Genomic DNA, 18,388 nt, shown 5'->3' on the forward strand with positions numbered 1-18,388 from the left:
ATGTTTTTTAATGCATTTGATTAAATTTAGTATTTTATATATAGTTGTTTTTGATTTGTTGTGCTCTGTCAAAATCTGAAAAGATCTCATCATTAGGCAAGTGGCTGTTGAGGGCTGTAAATGCAATAAATGCATTTCTGTTTTCCAAATAATTCTTCCTCAAAAGTACTAAAAGAATTGTTAATGGAACCATTAAGGAACCAGAATCGTACACTCTTACGATTCCCATCCCTAATCATTAGCGTGCCACCTGAAGGAACAAAATTGTCTTGAGGGCACCAAAACAGTTCTCATTTTCACAGAAAGACATTCACTTTTAGAATGTAAAAAGTATGTTTTATAGGTTAATGTCTGTGCATTCACAATTTTGATTGTCTATACGGTTACATATAGTGTTCAGATTAGCTATGGGCAGAATTTGATCATGCATGCACTTGTCAGGATATGTGTGAGTGGGTGGGTGTGTTGTGAATGTACGTACATTTGTGTGTGTGTGTGTCTCCACACATCCTCATGTGTTGTTATCACTGCTGTTTTATGTGAGTGTGTGGGGGTTCTCATTCCATCTAAGGCCAAATCAAACCTCTGATTGCAAAGCCATGATGGCCTTAACTCACACAGAGGACACAAATAAATCTCTGTCATCTGTCTGACGTGGATCTGTTGGTGTCCTCCAAACCACTGACTGAAGGAGCTGGAGTCAGACAGTTAGCTCATGAACTCCAAGAAAATTGCTTTGTCTGTTTTCATTTTGCTCTTTGATGTTTCATTATCGCCAAACTCTCCAGTCTGACAAAACAATCTGAAATGTAAAATGTCATTTTTACGTACATTGTGGATAATGCTATCATGTGTTAGGGGTGCTGAGTTACCTTTCAGAGATAACTGACCTCCATGAGGGCTTTTGAATATAGCTACTCTAATGATTTAAAACAGCACTAGTTGGGTTTCCATCCAAATGTTTTGCGTTTTTATGCGTATTTCTAAAAATTGACAAAAGAAAATGCAAATCATTGCATGTTTCCATCATGCACAATATCTTGAGTGATTGCGAGGACCCACTTTGAGGACTAGCTGTGGGTTAAACACTTTTGAATGTCAAAGGCTATGTTTGAAGAATTGCTTTGCTGTGAGGAGTGGAAAACATGTGCACAAATAGAAAAAACGTACTAGTTTTCCAAATAAACTAATTTCATCATCTTAATTTACATTTGTGCACTCAAAAAGTCATACTTAAAGTTATATTTCACCCAAAAATGTAAATGCTCGTCATTTACTCACCTTCATGCTATCCCAGATGTGTATTTCTTCTGCTGAACACAAACAAAGATTTTTAGAAGAATATCTTGGCTCTGTTGGTCCTTACAATGCAAGTAAATGGTTACCAGACCTTTGTAGCTCCAAAAACTATATAAAGAAAACATAAAAGTAATCCACATGATTCTACTGGTTAAATCCATATCTTCAAAAGCGACATGATAAGTTTGGGTCCTTTTTTACTCTAAATCTGCACTTTTACATCTGAAAGTCACATGTGGTGCCTGTTTAGTTTCACTTTCACATCTGAAAGTAAAAGTGAATATGGAGATTTAGGGAAAAAAGGACTTCAATATTGTTCAGTTTCTCACCCACACCTATCAAATCACTTCTACAGATATGAATTTAACCACTGGAGTCATATGGATTACTTTTATGTTTACTTTATGTGATTTCGGGAGCTACAAAGGTCTGATCACCATTCACTTGCATTCATATAAATATCTTTGTTTGTGTTCAGCAAAAGAAAGAAAGTCATACACGTCTGGGATGGCATGAGGATGAGTAAATTATGAATTATTATCTCTTTAATTGAATTGTAGAAAATTTGTACAATTAATATATTGTATTTTTATTCAGATTTGTTTAAATATAAACAAATCTCTTCCAATTATCTTCTTGCTTAGAAATGCAAAAAATATCACTTCATTTTCAATCTTTTTTCTTCCTTTCCAGTCCAATGCAAATCATGCTGAAAAATGGAAATCCCCTGCCTAGTTTTGTGAATACTACATAAGCCCAACAATGAAAGTATTCATGTAGTATTCATCCCAACTCAAATAGATTAAGTAAACTTAAATTTTCAAATTTAAATGGATAGAACACAATTAAATTAAGTTGTGAAAAAAAAAATATATAGTATTGTGTTGCTTTAGGCCAGTTAATTTTAAGTCAATTGAGCAGGCAGCAAAAAACAGACTTTACTGTAGAATATAAGTGTAAATAGCTATTTTACTTTGAAGTAACCATTATCACTGTAATTGTAAAACCGTGCTATACTCAACATGACTTTTGAAAATGTTGAAAAAACCAAGGGCTGGACTGGTAGTCTGGCATGCCAGGCATTTTCCCGGTGGGCCGACGCACTTTGGGGCCGATCAGGGGCGGATTGCAAAACATGCCAAATGGGCCGCGATAAGATCAAATGAGCCGCCGTGTTATGCAGAACGGACCACAAAATGGTGCCGCAATATGCAGAAAAGGACAGCGATCACCCATTCAACAACTCTTGACTAGCCCCCCAACATCCCCTACCCCTAACAAGTTTTGGACCAGTTGCCATGTAAAATCCCGAGCCGATTTCTCTTCCCAGTCCAGCCCTGGTGTAACCTAATTGTAATCAGGTTGACTCAGCCATATTAAACTATACTTCACTTCTAAACATTAATTTCCATGTTATATGATGCACATATGAAGCAAATGTTTTTTTTCATTACCTTACAAAACATTTTGGTGTATGGGGATTAGTGCACTGAAGAAGAAAAAAATAACCAACAAAATGTTTCATGTGTTAACATCTATATTAACTGCTTTAAAAAATACATTATTTAACATCACTAAATACACATGAATACATTAGGTTACACCAACAAAAAAAATATATTTAGAGATAGATCAGGTAGAAATAGTTCCCTAAAACGTTTGTACACTACATGACTCAAGCTCGTCTCCTTTGAAACATCAACAAAAACATTGTTGGTGACTGGTCTGTGATGAGAAGTCTCGGATCTCATGACTAACGGTCTTGTTGTGTGCACACACCTGCGACAGGCCAAAGCTAGTCCCAGATGCTTTGAAAATTGCTTAATATCTAAATGTCTTGTCTTCAGGTGTACACTGTCCCAATGAGCGAAAGACTGACAGTGAGCCACAGCCAATGTGTAAAGGGAACAATGGAAAGAAGGAGGCGAGATCCGGCTTGACAATATAAATAATCGTTTTTAATGAAGAAATAAACCATAAGACACAAACACACACATACGGTCAGCTGCCCGTAAACGTTCTCTCTCTGTCGCACCATCCGCAGTCAGCCTTTATCCCTCTCGGAGGCTTAATTAGCCTGATAAGGGACCGGGTGTGCAGCATCATGACCTGGGCCCGCCCTGTCACATTCCTCCCTCATTCTCTCAGGCCGGGGAGACCCCTGCATGACGTACACCCCCCCTCTTTCCCTGGGGGAGGGCGTGCCCTAAGCCCTGTCTGCCGGCAGGTTCCTGAATCTAGGAGGGGACAGGGGGAGAGAAACAACAGTGTAACAGTGAAGTACAGTTCCTGTAACAGTGTAGTACCCCAACCAAAAAATACTGTAAATTTTAAAAGAGCGGGAAAAGGCCAACACGGAGTGACAGTGGGAGAGAGAGAGGATTCTCCGATACGCCGTAGCTTGTTCCTCGGCAACTCCTCCACCCTCACGTGAACGACAGCCAAGCCTCCCCGGGTGGATCGGAGGCAGTCCTACAGCCCCTGGTGGATGGAACGCCCTGCCGTGTTCTCTGGGAACAGAAGGGGTCTCCCCCGCCGTGGCAGTGGTTCTCCCGCTCCAGGCAGTCAGCAGTGAGCCCCTCCGCGCTCACGGTCGCCGGTCTCAGACCCCGCCGCGTTTCAGTGACTGGTAGAAGTCTCCTCTGCCCCTGGCAGCGGCCCTGACCACTCCAGTCTGTCGGCTAGGAGCCCCTTCTCTCCTCGCGGTCGGCGACCAATTCCTCCACTTCCAGGCGGCCGAGCTCCTCCGTTCCCCGGAAGACAGCCGCGGCTGCTCCATTGGGGTGGATGGTAACGGCGAGAACTCCACTACGGTGTATCCCTCCTCCTTCCTGGGTTTCGGCACCAGTGTAAAGGGAACAAGGGCAAGGAGGAGGCGATAACCAGCTTGAAAATATTAATAATATTTTAATGAAAAACTTAAACAAAAGACACAAACACACACATGGTGGTCAGTTGCCCGTAAATGATCTCTCTCTCTCCCGCACCACTATCCACAGTCACATCCCTCTCGGATGCTTAATTAGCCTGTAATGTAAGGTGTGTAAAATCACACAATGAAATAGAGAGAGAGCACAAGAGGATTGCAAGGTATTAGGAAGCAGAAGACAAATAATTATTACAAAAATAAAGTAACAAAGCACACACCGGACACAGCAATGATAAGGCTGGGTCTGCCTCCTCCCTGGGCAGCGCTTGCAGGTTCACTACCTGGTCCCTAAAATGAGTTGTAGGAACCTTGGGCACATAGCCTGGTCGTGGTGTTATCTGCCGGACCAAACTCCAGGCAAGTGTCGCTGACAGAGAACACTTGCAGGTCTCCAACCCTCTTGATGGAAGCGAGCACAATCAGGAGGTCCGTCTTCTGGGAGAGGGCACTTAGCTCAACTGATTCTAGAGGCTCAAAGGGGGTTCTCTGAAGGCCCGTAAGATCTCATGAGGGGAACAGGCATAACCTGGGAGGGTTCAGCCTCCGGGAGCCTCTTAGAAACCTGATGATCAGGTCGTGCTTTCCTAGGGACTTACCATCCACCGCGTCATGGTGGGCCGCTATAGCGGCAACATATACCTTCAAGGTGAAGGTGAATTAGAGCACTGACCTGACTGCGCACCTCTGTGGGTCTTCAGCTCGGGAAGAACACCAATTTGCGAACAGGCGCCACTTTAGGGCCTAAAGCCTAACCCTAACCCAACAGCAATGCTCTTGGAGGTAAGTGGAACAGTAGTGAGTATCTCAGCTCGCTGATCACACAACCGCTCAGCTCCGAAGAAAGAATCTGACTGAACAGAGGTACATCCCACCTTTTATACCCATATGTCCGGGACATGCAAATTCTGTTCGCCAATTTGGCATTGGCCTTTTTCATATTCAGAGGTATCCGAGGCTCCCAAAAGAAGCCCCTTGTGTAACTACAATTGACACAATGTCGAGTGAGTGATAGAAGGTGAACTCCTGATGTTGCTAAAACAATGAAAAAAATCACTTACCCATTTACTTGAGGTGAAAATCAGCCCTCTTTCCTGTTTAATAAATTAAGCAATCACACGGTCATGCAGAACATCTCATGTTTTTAAATCCATAAGGATCTCTTCCTCAACGGTGATTAGCGGCAGTGATGACAGTCGACTCGTTAGACAGCTTGATCTTACGCTTTTCGCTCTTGAATTACGTTCATCACTTAATGCGCTATTGCGTCACTCAAGGCCAGCTAGAAGGCATCGACCGGGACATATTCTAAAGATCACACCCACCAAGAACAAATAAATCAATCTGATTGGCTGATGAATCTGACATGCTGACATGAGATGCCTATTCACTTGCACTGCTGAGGGATTCTGTGGAAATTCTGAAGGTCTGAGGGGGTGGAGCTCAGACTCACGTGCTGATTCAGGCATGCAATTTGTGAAACAGTTGTCACAATTTGCTTGTAAGCATCAAGGAATAAATTCTGACTGGATAAACTTTTCATTTTTCTCAATTTGTTTGTCGATTAATTAAGAGTGGAACGTGATTAAAAATACATTCAGGAGATTGAGTATGGAAGGATGAAAAACATTTATTTATTTGGCGTGTTAGGACAGCAGACAAGTCTTTGCTGGCCCTGAGAATTTGCCACTGATATATATATATATATATATATATATATATATATATATATATATATATATATATATATATATATTATTTTATTTGTTTTTTATGACAAACATCTTATTAAAATAAATAAACACAACCTCTACCGGCTGAGCAGTGTCACATGCAAATATAACTCACTCCAGGGGGCATTGCAGGGGAAATTAGACCTTACTCTACTTTTAAGATGCATTTTGGCCAATACTTTAGATACGGGATGACGCTAAATGAAGCTGCAATGGCCATTTTTCTGCCGGTTGTGTGCAGATTTAAAGGGTAATAACCGTACAATCTGCAAAAAAAGTGAATGCATGAACATGTACAATAGGTACACAGATATGAGCAGCTCACACATTAGAAGCACAATTACAGGTACTGCACTAAAATAAATCTATTCTGTTCTAATCATCATGTTTGTGAATAATTAAGAGAAACTGTGTGCTGGTTTTTGTGCTTTCTTTCTCGTCTTTTAATTTTTTGTGCAATATTATCATTCAGTAAAACACATACGTAATGATTGATGTATGTTCTCATGAAATCATAGACTCTCCCCTCAAAATCCAAACACAAGTGGTCAAAAAGAGACAGGTGTAACGGTACATTTGTGATCGGATCACACAAAACTCATCTTAAAACCAGTGTACACATGGTCTCAGATGGGGACGAATGGTCGTGTAGTTCAAACTCTACAGTCCTGAAGTGTTCGCACCAGCACAACGAAAAAACAGGACTGTGAGACTCAAAAACACAACACATTTGTGGTCTGCAAAAGTGTGTGACTCTACTTGCATGACAGCTGCAGAACCAAATATCTGACCATACACATTTGCACATTTGATAACATTAAACAGTGGTCTATTTCTCACTCGAAACCGATCATATCACTTCGGAAGATATGGATTAAACCACTTGAGTCATATACATTACCTTTATGCTACCTTTATGTCATGTTTTTGAGCTTGAAAATGTTGGACACCCATTGACTTACAATAGCCATTTACAATTACAACTGGTCAGCCAGGACCAATAGCCTTGGACCTCAAGCCGCTAGACCAAAATGTATCTGCTTTCCAAACATCGGGGCAATAACCTGCAGCATTGCCCACTCTGGAGACAAGCTAGCACTAGAAATGAACACAGATCCCACCCCACCCCCTGACCCCATACCATTGTGCACTGGATACACAACTTAGCAAGTTCAGTGACAATATACTTAATCACATCTTTGTTCTGCAGATGCTGTTGATCTTAGGTTGCACATTTCCATCAGCCCAAATATTCAGAAATTCCCTGATTATATCTACTGGCCAGTACTGATGATTATCCATTCTCAGTTGATTTGTTGAGGTAGCTAGATATGAAAAATTGGGAAATAAGTATCTTGATGCTGAAAACTCTCACTGACTCAGGGAAACTCCACCTTTGACATTGACCCAGCCTCAATCCCCAGTTGGCCTTCTTTGGCCTAAGGGTTATTGGCGGACCAGAGCACTTGGCCATTTGCCCTGTGAAATCCTTGAGGAGGCACGATGAATCCCCGGATGTGACAGTGGGAACGCAACTGGCCCTGGCACAAACTAGCATGCTCTCATTAGCCCAATAGTGGAAGTGCGGCTATTGTACAAAAACACATCATACAGCCTTAAAACTATATATTTGTTTGTGTTCCGCAGAATTACTAAAGTTACATTAAGGTGAGTAAATAAGAGAAGTTTTGGGTGAACTATCCCTTTTAACTAGCTGTTGACTACTTACATGACTAATTGCTTTTAATGTAGGCTACCATTCCTCACTCTGGATAAAAGCATCTGCCAAATAAATAAATGTAAATGCAATTACTGTCTTAAAATGTTACTATCTTTTGCAAATAAATTCCACTTTAACAGCCATTTGAAAAACAAAACAAAAATAAAACAGTTGTCACAATGTCTGTTTTGATTTATAGGCATATAACGCAATGCAATTAGACACAGAAAAATCAACCATGAGTCCATTACGTCGTTCATTCATCTTTGTCACCATACAGAGTTGTTCTGGTGTGTAAACACTGATGGTGCTCAGTCATTGTGTTTTGATGGTTTGAATGCTTTTGTCACCTCACATAAACAATCTGCTGCTGGGGATGAGAGATTACAGTTACTAAATTACTTGAGCATGAATTTATATTGTAAAAATGATTGAAGACGAGAAACTAAAGGCCCACAGCAAAGAAAAGCATAGCTGCATCAATTCATTTTTATGATGAAACTAGTCACAACACTTGTTTATGTTTAGAGTTATTGGTTGTTCGGTTTTAACTCTTTTGTTTTTTGGCTCAAAACTAACACAATGCTCTGAACCAGAAAGAGCAGATACTGTGAAAACCCACTAAAGAACAAACCACTCTCCAGTGAACTTATAAAAGTTCTCTCCATTTCGAACCCTCGGGGTGAATAAGAATATTCAAAATGAAAAAGAATTCAAGTAATGGAAAAAGAAAGCACTCTAACAAAAGAACAGATGATAAGGTAAGCCCTGCAGGTGCAGAACTGTACTTCTTTCTCTGAAAAACTGAAACATTTTTCTGCTACACTAACTGGGTTATGATGATATTTCTGCAGTATAATGATATCAGGAGTATGCATGTTGATTAGCAGTGTAACAGCTTCTGCCGATTCATGTGCATCATACATTTTTAAATATAATTTTTTAATTGAGGATTGTTAGTATTGGTCAGTCATTTATTTAAACAGCTAAAAATGTAATGAATCAGGATTCATCAAAATAGTAAACAACATTTTAGAAAAAATGTTTTACAAAATGTTACTTAACTAAAACTTAGTTAAAGTATATCTTAGTGATCTTCCATCACCCTTCACGGGATCACACCCACTCTCCTTTCCATCTGTAACTTCTGAGGCTTGTCTGATTTCTCCTCTGAATGGCCAGTGACTATCATAAGAGCAAATGACAGCTAGCAATAGTGTTATTGTCTTGAGTCAAACACGCTCAAACCATTAGATACAGCTGCCAAATCGTTCCGAGGCCACTACTGATATAAAATGCTTTAATTGTGAGGAAACTTCACTAAAAAGTGGCTATAGAAGTCAGTATATTGTTTAGTTTATTTCCATGATATCTAACACAAGCCTATCACTGGCCTACAGTTCACAGCGACCTATTTTACAATTGAATTTGTCAACATGTCTGAGAATGAAAGGGGTGTTCTCACAGGACACTTTCTTGAGCAGGGGCAGTCAATCCATTAGGCGACATAGGTGACTGCCTAGGGCGCCATCGCTTTGGGGGTGGCAATCGACGAGCCAATCTCATGATGCGTCCAATCTGTGGTGAACAAAATGTGCCCTGTATGTTCTGATAACATATTTTGGCACCCTATATGAAACGCATAGTCCATGTACTGAATGCCTTGCTGATGCACCCCCAGATCATCACCGATCCCTCACCTGGTCGTCTGATGTTAGACGGAGAACTGGAGAGGCCTTCAAGACACAGTGTCTCACACCCACTGTGAAATTTGGTGGAGGATTGTGATGATCAGGCGGTAATTCAGCAATGCTGGAAACGGGCAGATTAGTCTTTGTGAAGGACACATGAATCAAGCCAAGTACAAGGTTATCCTGGAAATAAACTTGCTTCCTTCTGCTCTGAAAAGTTCCCCAACTCTGAAGATTGCTTTTTTCCAGCAAGACAATGTATTCTTCTCACCACAATTGTACAGAGTGGTTATCTGAGTTATCTGTTGACCTCTCTCATCAACAAGCCATTTCTGTCCATAGAACTGCCACTCACTTGATGTTTTTTGTTTTTGGCAACATTCAGAGTAAACTCTAGAGAATGTTGTGTGTGAAAATCCCAGAAGATCAGCAGTTACAGAAATACTCAAACCAGCCCATCTGGCGCCAACAATCATGCCACTCTCCAAATCACTGAGATCAAATTTTTTTCCCACTCTAATGGTTGATGTGAACATTAACTGAAGCTCTTGATGCATATCTGCATGATTTTATGGACTGTGCTGCTGCCACACGATTGGCTGATTAGATAATTGCGTGGATGATGACAAGACAGGCTGGTTTGACGAATTCCACTTCATTTGCAATTAAGCAAGTAAACATTGCACGATCTTTCATGACTAATGTAGGGTCAGCACACGTGGGGAAAAGCAAAGTATCTGGCTTGACGGCTCTCTTTTCAACTCCTCCCCGACTTCAACTGGCAAATCTTGCCGATTGGGTGAGACAAGGCGCAGTTCAAGTCAAACACACCTAAAGATTTTGAATTTATTAATAATTTTACAGATCTGGAAAATATAAAAATAAGCATCATGTCACTGACCCAGTAACAAAATAAAAATGTTACGAAATTGATTTCTTGAGGTTGCAGCAGTTCCAAATGTAGAATTTGTTACTGTGGATTTGTCGTTATTACAGCTAATCTACATAAATTGTACACTCAACAATTCACATGTTAAAAATGTATATGTTCTCTTTTGCCTCTACAAATTCAGTGCCCAGCAATGTAGTTCCTTTCTTAAGAGTAAGAAACATGCAGTCAATTTATGTTGCATTATATCTTGATTTTTAGTGGTGTTTAAATGTTAAATTATTTTACAGGAAGTAATCATGCAGCAACCTTCTAAATTTACCGGCCACAGTCCCCTAGTTAATGGTGAGATTATATACAATACATAAAATTCAAAGAGAGAGAGTGAGAGAGACAGAGAGAGAGAGAGAAAACTCTTCTGTATGAAGTTTGCGTTTATGAATTATCAGCTTGTTTCGACTTGGGTAAAGATGGCCCCTTATGAAAAATTTGCATTTACTGATAAATAGTAACATATTTATATGAGAGTTTAGCATGTGAATGATGATATACCATCCTATACATTATTAGCGGAATTAAATAGAAACCAACTGGAAACACTAGTTATGGCATAATGAAGATGAATAATGAACATGTTGCATTTCATGATTCATCATTAGCATAAAAGCCACTTAAATGACATTCGTAATGAAAACATTGCTAGTAAAAAATCGAATTTTACGTTTTTTCAAATTACTCTGTGATTTGTAAACAAACAGGAATTAGAAATGTAATATTAATGTAACCTAATAAGCTTTCAGCAAGTATTTATTGACAGATACTAAAAGATCCAGAGTGTTAAAGCATCCTTTTTTGTGGATTATGAATATTTTGTCAGATAAAATCTGTCTTTGCTTTCCGATTGTCTGAACTGCACCCAGTGACTGAAGCTGGAACTCTGTCGTGCGCATGCGCAACAGTACTGATAACACCTGTGTTCTTGAAATGAAATGTACAAATGTTGTGTCTTGCTAGCCAGAGATCAAACGGGATGTAACGTGAAAGGCAAAACGCAGGCGATTTATGTGGCATGAACATTCATTGCATGGTCGAGCTTGTCTGGAATTCAGCTCATTGGGTCCTACTATAAGTGGAAAATCATTTGGAAATAACACACAGATTTTCAGTGTGCTGTCCTATTCATTTACAGAACTGATATTTATTCTCTGGATTACTTCCAAATACATCACGAGTTGAAAATGTTACTTAAATGAGTCATGCCAGCATGATATTTCATTATGAAAAGTACATGATGAAAATAAAAAATTGTATCTGTTAATAAATCTATAAATAAACTTTTATATCAGCCGTAGATTAACAAATTTAATGTTGAAACCTTTGGTCTAATCTTTCAGAGAACCCCCAAATAATAATAAAAAAAAATACTCAAACTATTCGTAAATAATATTTTACGTGTTTATAATCTCCTTTTTTTTGGTCCTAAATTTGTAAACATGTAATTCTGGTTCTGTTTACTCTACCTCACTTTGAAAAGTCTGATTTCATTCCACTAGATGGCAGTAAGCACTAGAATTATTTTTTTCTCTCAATCACATTCCATCACAATATACGGATCTGAAATGTAGGTGGTGCTCTAACACATTTTAGCCCTCAAATATCAAGTCAAGTCAAGTCAAGTGGTTTTTATTGTCGTTTCAACCATATACAGTTAGTACAGTACACAGCAAAACGAGACAACGTTCCTCCAGGACCATGGTGCTACATAAAAACAACAAAGGACCAACACAGGACCACATGAGACTACACAACGAAATAAAATACCTATATAAAATACCTATATATACCTATATAAAGTGCATGGGCAAACATGTGCAAAGTATGGGACAGTACAAGAAATTACTGACAATGAACAGGACAATAGACAGTGCAGCGCCGACCAGTGCTCAGTAGTGCAAAAAGATGACAGTTTCTAAAAACGTAAACGTAACATACTATGAGATAGTGTTCTATGCACATAGCGGTTATTGAGGTAGCAGACAGTTATAAAGTGACAGTAATTAAAGTGCAACTCAGGACACGTGTGTGTGTGTGTCAAATCAGTCTCTGAGTATTGAGAAGTCTGATGGCTTGGTGGAAGAAGCTGTTACACAGTCTGGCCGTGAGGGCCCGAATGCTTCGGTACCTCTTGCCAGACGGCAGGAGGGTAAAGAGTTTGTGTGAGGGGTGTGTGGGGTCGTCCACAATGCTGGTTGCTTTGCGGATACAGTGTTTTTTGTAAATGTCTTTGATGGAGGGAAGAGAGACCCCAATGATCTTCTCAGCTGTCCTCACTATCCTCTGCAGGGCTTTGCGGTCCGAAACGGTGCAAGTCCCAAACCAGGCAGTGATACAGCTGCTCAGGATGCTCTCAATAGTCCCTCTATAGAATGTAGTGAGGATGGGGGTTGGGAGATGTGCTTTCCTCAGCCTTCGAAGAAAGTAGAGACGCTGCTGGGCTTTCTTGGTGATAGAGCTGGTGTTGAGGGACCAGGTGAGGTTCTCCGCCAGGTGAACACCAAGGAATTTGGTGCTCTTGACGATCTCCATAGAGGAGCCGTCGATGTTCAGCGGAGTGTGTTCACCTTGTGCTCTCCTAAAGTCAAATATGTGCTCATCCATAGACATTCAGTCTAATTTTCAGTTCATGCACCACACTCATTGTTTCATTGAATATCTCAGCCTCTGAGTGGACTAGAAGCTCAATCTAGGTGAATTTATCCATCCCCTTTGCGGTAATATAAAATAGTCAATAACATATAGCATGTTTAGCATGCTTTTCCTGCTGGATGGCATATTTTGTTCTGGACATCTAAGATATAACATTGGATTATTTGGCCAAGCAAGCTCACAGACAAGTAAAAAATGGCTCATGTTTTAGAAAATTGCCTCAGGAAAAAGCAGATATAACGTTTTTGGCTACTTTGGGCACACAGCAGCCGTTATTGGAGCATAAATGAGACATTTATATTTGATGACTTTGAAAATCTTTCAAACTGTGGTATTAGGGCGAAACAAATTAACTATACCGTCACATTCCTGAGAATGAGAGCTTTCATTTGATATATGACTTGTCCATTTAGGAAATACTGTTATATTTAAATATATATATATATATATAAATATTCTTCCCAATTACCTCAAGAGGTCGCTAGATTGCGACGCAAATGTTTTGAGGCCTTATTATGTTATTTTAAGTAACATAACGCAGAAATGATGGTTATCTCCGAAACATTCAGATTCTAAGCTTTCAAATGAAACCTCATTTTCATGACTTATGTGTACAGTATGTGGACATTAACGTTTTAAACGTAATCTTTTTGCGATATAGTGCGATGGTGCTTTTGTTTTTTTGTGTGTTTTTTTTACGTTTGAAAGCTCCAGTCCCCATTCTTTTAAATGCATTGAAAAAAAAAGACCAGATCTGCTCCACAGACGTTAACTAAAGCTATGGGAAGTAGATCTTGTGGTAAGCCTAGTTGATAAGTCTGTTCATTTTGCTATCCTATCTATCTATGATTAATAACAATGGTTATATGTATTTAATAATTTGCATTTTGCATTGTTTCTGCTCTGCCGTTTGTGACAGACTAGAACAGATATGCTAGCAACAAATTTGGGTGACCCACGTCACCCACCAGAGAAACACTGTGTAAGAGATTCTTAGGTGTGTCTCTGTGTGTAAACTCATATATTTCAAAATAGATAGAGCAGCAGTTGATATATCATTCACAGTTTATAATGGTTGTGTCATTTACAGTAAATCATGGCCATCTGTGCCAAACCAAATATCTCATCAGAAATAAACGCTTCTCTCCTCTGGGGAAAATGAGAGTTTGAATTCAGAGAGATTTCTGTTATGTGTATGACTGTACTGAAAACAAGAGTGCACACAATATGTTTACACAGTTTTGATGTGAATTATTTCTAAGATAAGTTTTGGCCCTCAGAGAAATTGATGCAGACATCTGCTTCTTGTCTGTACAGGTTATAAAACTGTGGCTGATCACTAGTTATTGGTGTTGGAATGTAGAAAGTAGTGTGATGGAATAAACAACTGAACACTGTTCACAAGACACTAGACTGTCATTTAAAGGGTTAAACTTGTCACGTGACTCAACAACATGATGTTGATTTCCTTGAAGCGCTTCTATGGACGTAGCGACAACAAAAGTGCCTCTGGTAACATTTTTCTTTACGTTTTTTCATTTAAGCCTGTTTGGTTGTAAAGAGTAGAGTCTCTAGTTTCATTTATATGCCACTTTAAAAAATGTGTTAATCTTTCACGTATCAGCGCCCCGATAAACATGAAGTCCACATATGAGGATTTTGGGACATTATTTTCTCAAAAGTAGGAAAACATCTGTGGGTCATTTCGATTCATTTTAATATATACTTTGTTGTATTTTATTTTGTTATCCCTGTGCAATATGGCTTATATTGACTCTTATATTGGCTTATATTATTTATTTTATTTTTGTTTATTAGGTGCTAGTTACAAATCAAAAAGGGAAATGTAAAATGCACACAGGGGTATCAGGAGGTTAAAGCAATATACTAGTAACATCACTGTTGCAACTGTATTGTTTGTCAGAAACCATTAAACAAAAGTTTAATGTGGTAAGGGTTTGTTCAGACTCCTAATCCTAAAGGACTTTTCACAAGATAAGTTATTGATGAATCGCCGACAAATGGGCTATTTGCATTAAAAGCGAGATGACTGATTGCTGTTAGCACATCCACGCCTTTACATTAGATGGACCTTACTGACAGTCAAATTTACTCCTGTGCAGTAAGTGGAGCATCACTTCTTACAACTGGTCTGCCCACCACCCACCATGGACGAGAAGAAGAACTACTTGACAAGTTCATGAAATGAGAAAGAAAGCATTCGAGACACTTTCACAAAATATTTTAACTATTTTAATTGGAAATGTAAGTGCAGCGTTGTTTTAGCGGGAAGACTAGCAGCTGTACATCATCGCACCATTAGCTGGGTAATTCCCAGCCAATCACATGTAAGCCGTTGCTTTATAAGTCTGCTCACAATCTATCACATTGCTGTTTCAGTGTGCTAACACGGCAACCTCCACCACCCCACCACTACCAGTTGAGTCCCATCCTGCACGGGGTTAGGCTCCTCGCCCCTGCCTCCTATCTCCGGCAGGATATGCCGGTTCCGAGCACAACTTCTTCAGACCGCCAGACGGGGCCTATGCCAAAGAGAGACATTACAATTCTGTTTTATATTCATCAAATAAATGTCATCTTAAATCTCACTCAAGTCTGCAAGTCTTCCTGATAAATACTGATGATATATTTATATAAATCTATAAAAAGAAAATCCCAATCAACAAAACCAACAGCACAGCTGTTAACAACTGTAAACGTTAATTTTTCTTAATCATGATTAACATATTTTCCGTTAATACAGCATAAACCAGCATAAACAATGGTTAGAAGGGTGGAACCTTTATAATGTGTCCACTCGGAGTCATTACACTGACACACACACAACAGCGCTCATAAAGCTATTTGATATACAAAACAAACCCAGATGGGACTTGTGATAGAAATCAAGTATTTTTCAGCCTAAGTAAGGCACATTTTAATTATCACAGAAGCATGTCAAGTCTATCACCAAAATGATGAATAAGACGTTTTAGTTTGCAGGCCATTTACCCATGGAGTTCAAAGCAGCGTTTGACGCCCTGACACAAATCATGAACCCGGCATCATGATTCAAGATGTAGAAAAGCGGAAAGCCACAGTCTACCAGCAGATTAATATTGTGGAGTGTTTAAGAGATTTAATGCCCATGCTAAGAAAATGCAGCCTATGGGGAGACTAGTTCTTTCGTTTAGTCAAACTCCCATGTTTAATGTTACTTGAATTTGTGATATTATAGTGCATTTTAATTTTTATACCATGGAAGGCTTTGTTTGGAAAATATAAAGCATTATACTGTAACATATTGTTTGGAAATAGGTGGAAATAAATGTATTTTGACAAGAACAAAATATATAGTGTCCAGTTTCAGCACATAATCTGCGCTTAATCGAGATTAACAAAAATAAATAAATTATATATATATATGTGTGTGTGTGTGTGTGTGTGTGTGTGTGTGTGTATGTATGTGATTAATCGAAATTAAAACATTTAATCGACTGACAGCAATAATTAATATTATTAATATTTGGTATAAAAAAACAACACAGTTAAGATCAGTACAATTTGTTATAAAAAAAAATATTCAACTAATGGCAAAGATGCTGGAATATGTATTTAATTGTGAAGAACTCTCATGAGATCTATGTATGATCAGAATGTTTTTTTTAGGGGATTCAAGGCAGAGATGCAGTAATTCCCTTACAAAAAAAAATCTAGAGTTCTGGGAAACTTGCCGCATGTGATTCACTGCAAATGTTTGCCAAAAGTTTGCAGCTGTTCACCGTTAGTGTCACGTTCCTGTGTTTGTCTGCCCCATGTTTTCCGTGTCACCCTTCACCGATCCCATTCCATGTCACATTTTCCCTGTTGAGTCTCACTGTCCGTGTGTAAAACTACACTTCCCACAATTCCCAAATCTTCTCACTGCCATTATTGTGTCATTGTTTGCACCTGTTTGTCGTTTATGATCCTCCTGTGTCTGTGTATATAAACCCTGTGTGTTTTCCACTCCTTGTCTATCGTTGTAAGTTGAATGTTGACGTTTGGTTTTCATGCTCTTGTACTCTCTGTCTTCGTTCGAGGTTTCCCTGTCTTTTATGGATGTTTCCCCAACCTGTTTAGCCCCTTTATGTTTTCCTCATTTAGTTTATTTTTTTCCATCGTGGACTTTTTGTTTGTTCCTGAGTTTGTTTTTGTTTATATGCTTGCCCAATAAAGCTGCATTTGGATCCGCATCTTCCGTCTGCCTCCTCCTTCCCACACAATTCGTTACAGTTAGTGGGGATCCTGCAGCAAACCTTTGGCAACAATAAACAATTCGCTGCAAGTTTACCGTAAAGCTAATTTTCATGTAAAATGTTCAGTGGCAAATTTTTGGCAAGTTTGCGGTAAATTCGCCATAAATTCTCGATTTCTGTAAGGGATATCATTTACATTTTAAGAGAACCTGTTTTTTAGGCATTTGATGCAAATGAAATACACATCCTCATTCCTCTTTCAGGATTTCAGCATTTAATGTCAGTGGTCAAAATCACCAGTTGCGCTAATTTAATAACTGCAGCGGCTACTGACACGTGATCCAAAGCCATAGGCGGAAATCGCGGGGTCGGGAGTCAGGACCCCCTATCTGAGAGTTGTCCCCCCCTAAAATATCATTAAAATATGTGTAGTGTAAATAATATAATGATATATTCTTAAAATAATTGTTTAAGAAATAAAATAATACAAATGCAAACGGGGCAACAACAAAAAAACCCTTGGTGTCCCCTTCAAAAATTGCTCTTGAGAATTGTTATGTTTATTGTCCCCCCCAAGATTTTGATGAAATTTTCACCCCTGTCCAAAGCTCATATTTTCACTGTGTTAACTCCGTCCTCTCGTAGATGTGCGTATTGCTGCTGACCAGAAGCGGAGATTTATATTTAAAAAGCACTTTAATATTGATCTTTTTCCCAGCTAAAGCGATTGCTTTGCTTTAGAAGAGATTCATTTAACCAGTGGAGTCGTATGGGTGACATTTATCATGACTGGCCTTTGGAGCTTCAAATGAAATTATGGTTTGTTAAAATAAAAAGTTACTAAAGGATAGATGTGAACCCGTAACCTCTTACATTAATGCTGACTAGAACAATCATTGAGGTGCTTTAACTTAGAGCCAACTGATATATTTTTCCACCAGTGAACAATGTCCCAAGCAAATTTAGAACTGAAATTATCAAATTAATTATGTCAAACATTTCTCATTAAGAATGATTATTTATCAAAACAGAACATTTAAAATAATATTTTTACTGTGCATAAACTAATTAATTATTTTCACCACTTTGCATCCCAGTGAGAGCAGCGAAAGCATAAGCAGAACGTGCATGAGCAAGAATCTTGACATGAGACAGCTACCGTCTAGACACAACCATATTTTATTCG

The 18,388-nt window shown here is 38.9% G+C and overlaps 1 protein-coding gene across 1 annotated transcript in view; it reads left to right on the plus strand.

Annotated features, from left to right (window-relative positions):
• kctd8 (potassium channel tetramerization domain containing 8) overlaps nt 1–18,388 on the plus strand; it is a 42,346-nt gene that overhangs the window by 14,802 nt on the left and 9,156 nt on the right. The window lies entirely within an intron of this gene.

The sequence above is a fragment of the Xyrauchen texanus genome, chromosome 19 (genome assembly GCF_025860055.1).
Source record: "Xyrauchen texanus isolate HMW12.3.18 chromosome 19, RBS_HiC_50CHRs, whole genome shotgun sequence".
Lineage (NCBI taxonomy): Eukaryota > Metazoa > Chordata > Actinopteri > Cypriniformes > Catostomidae > Xyrauchen > Xyrauchen texanus.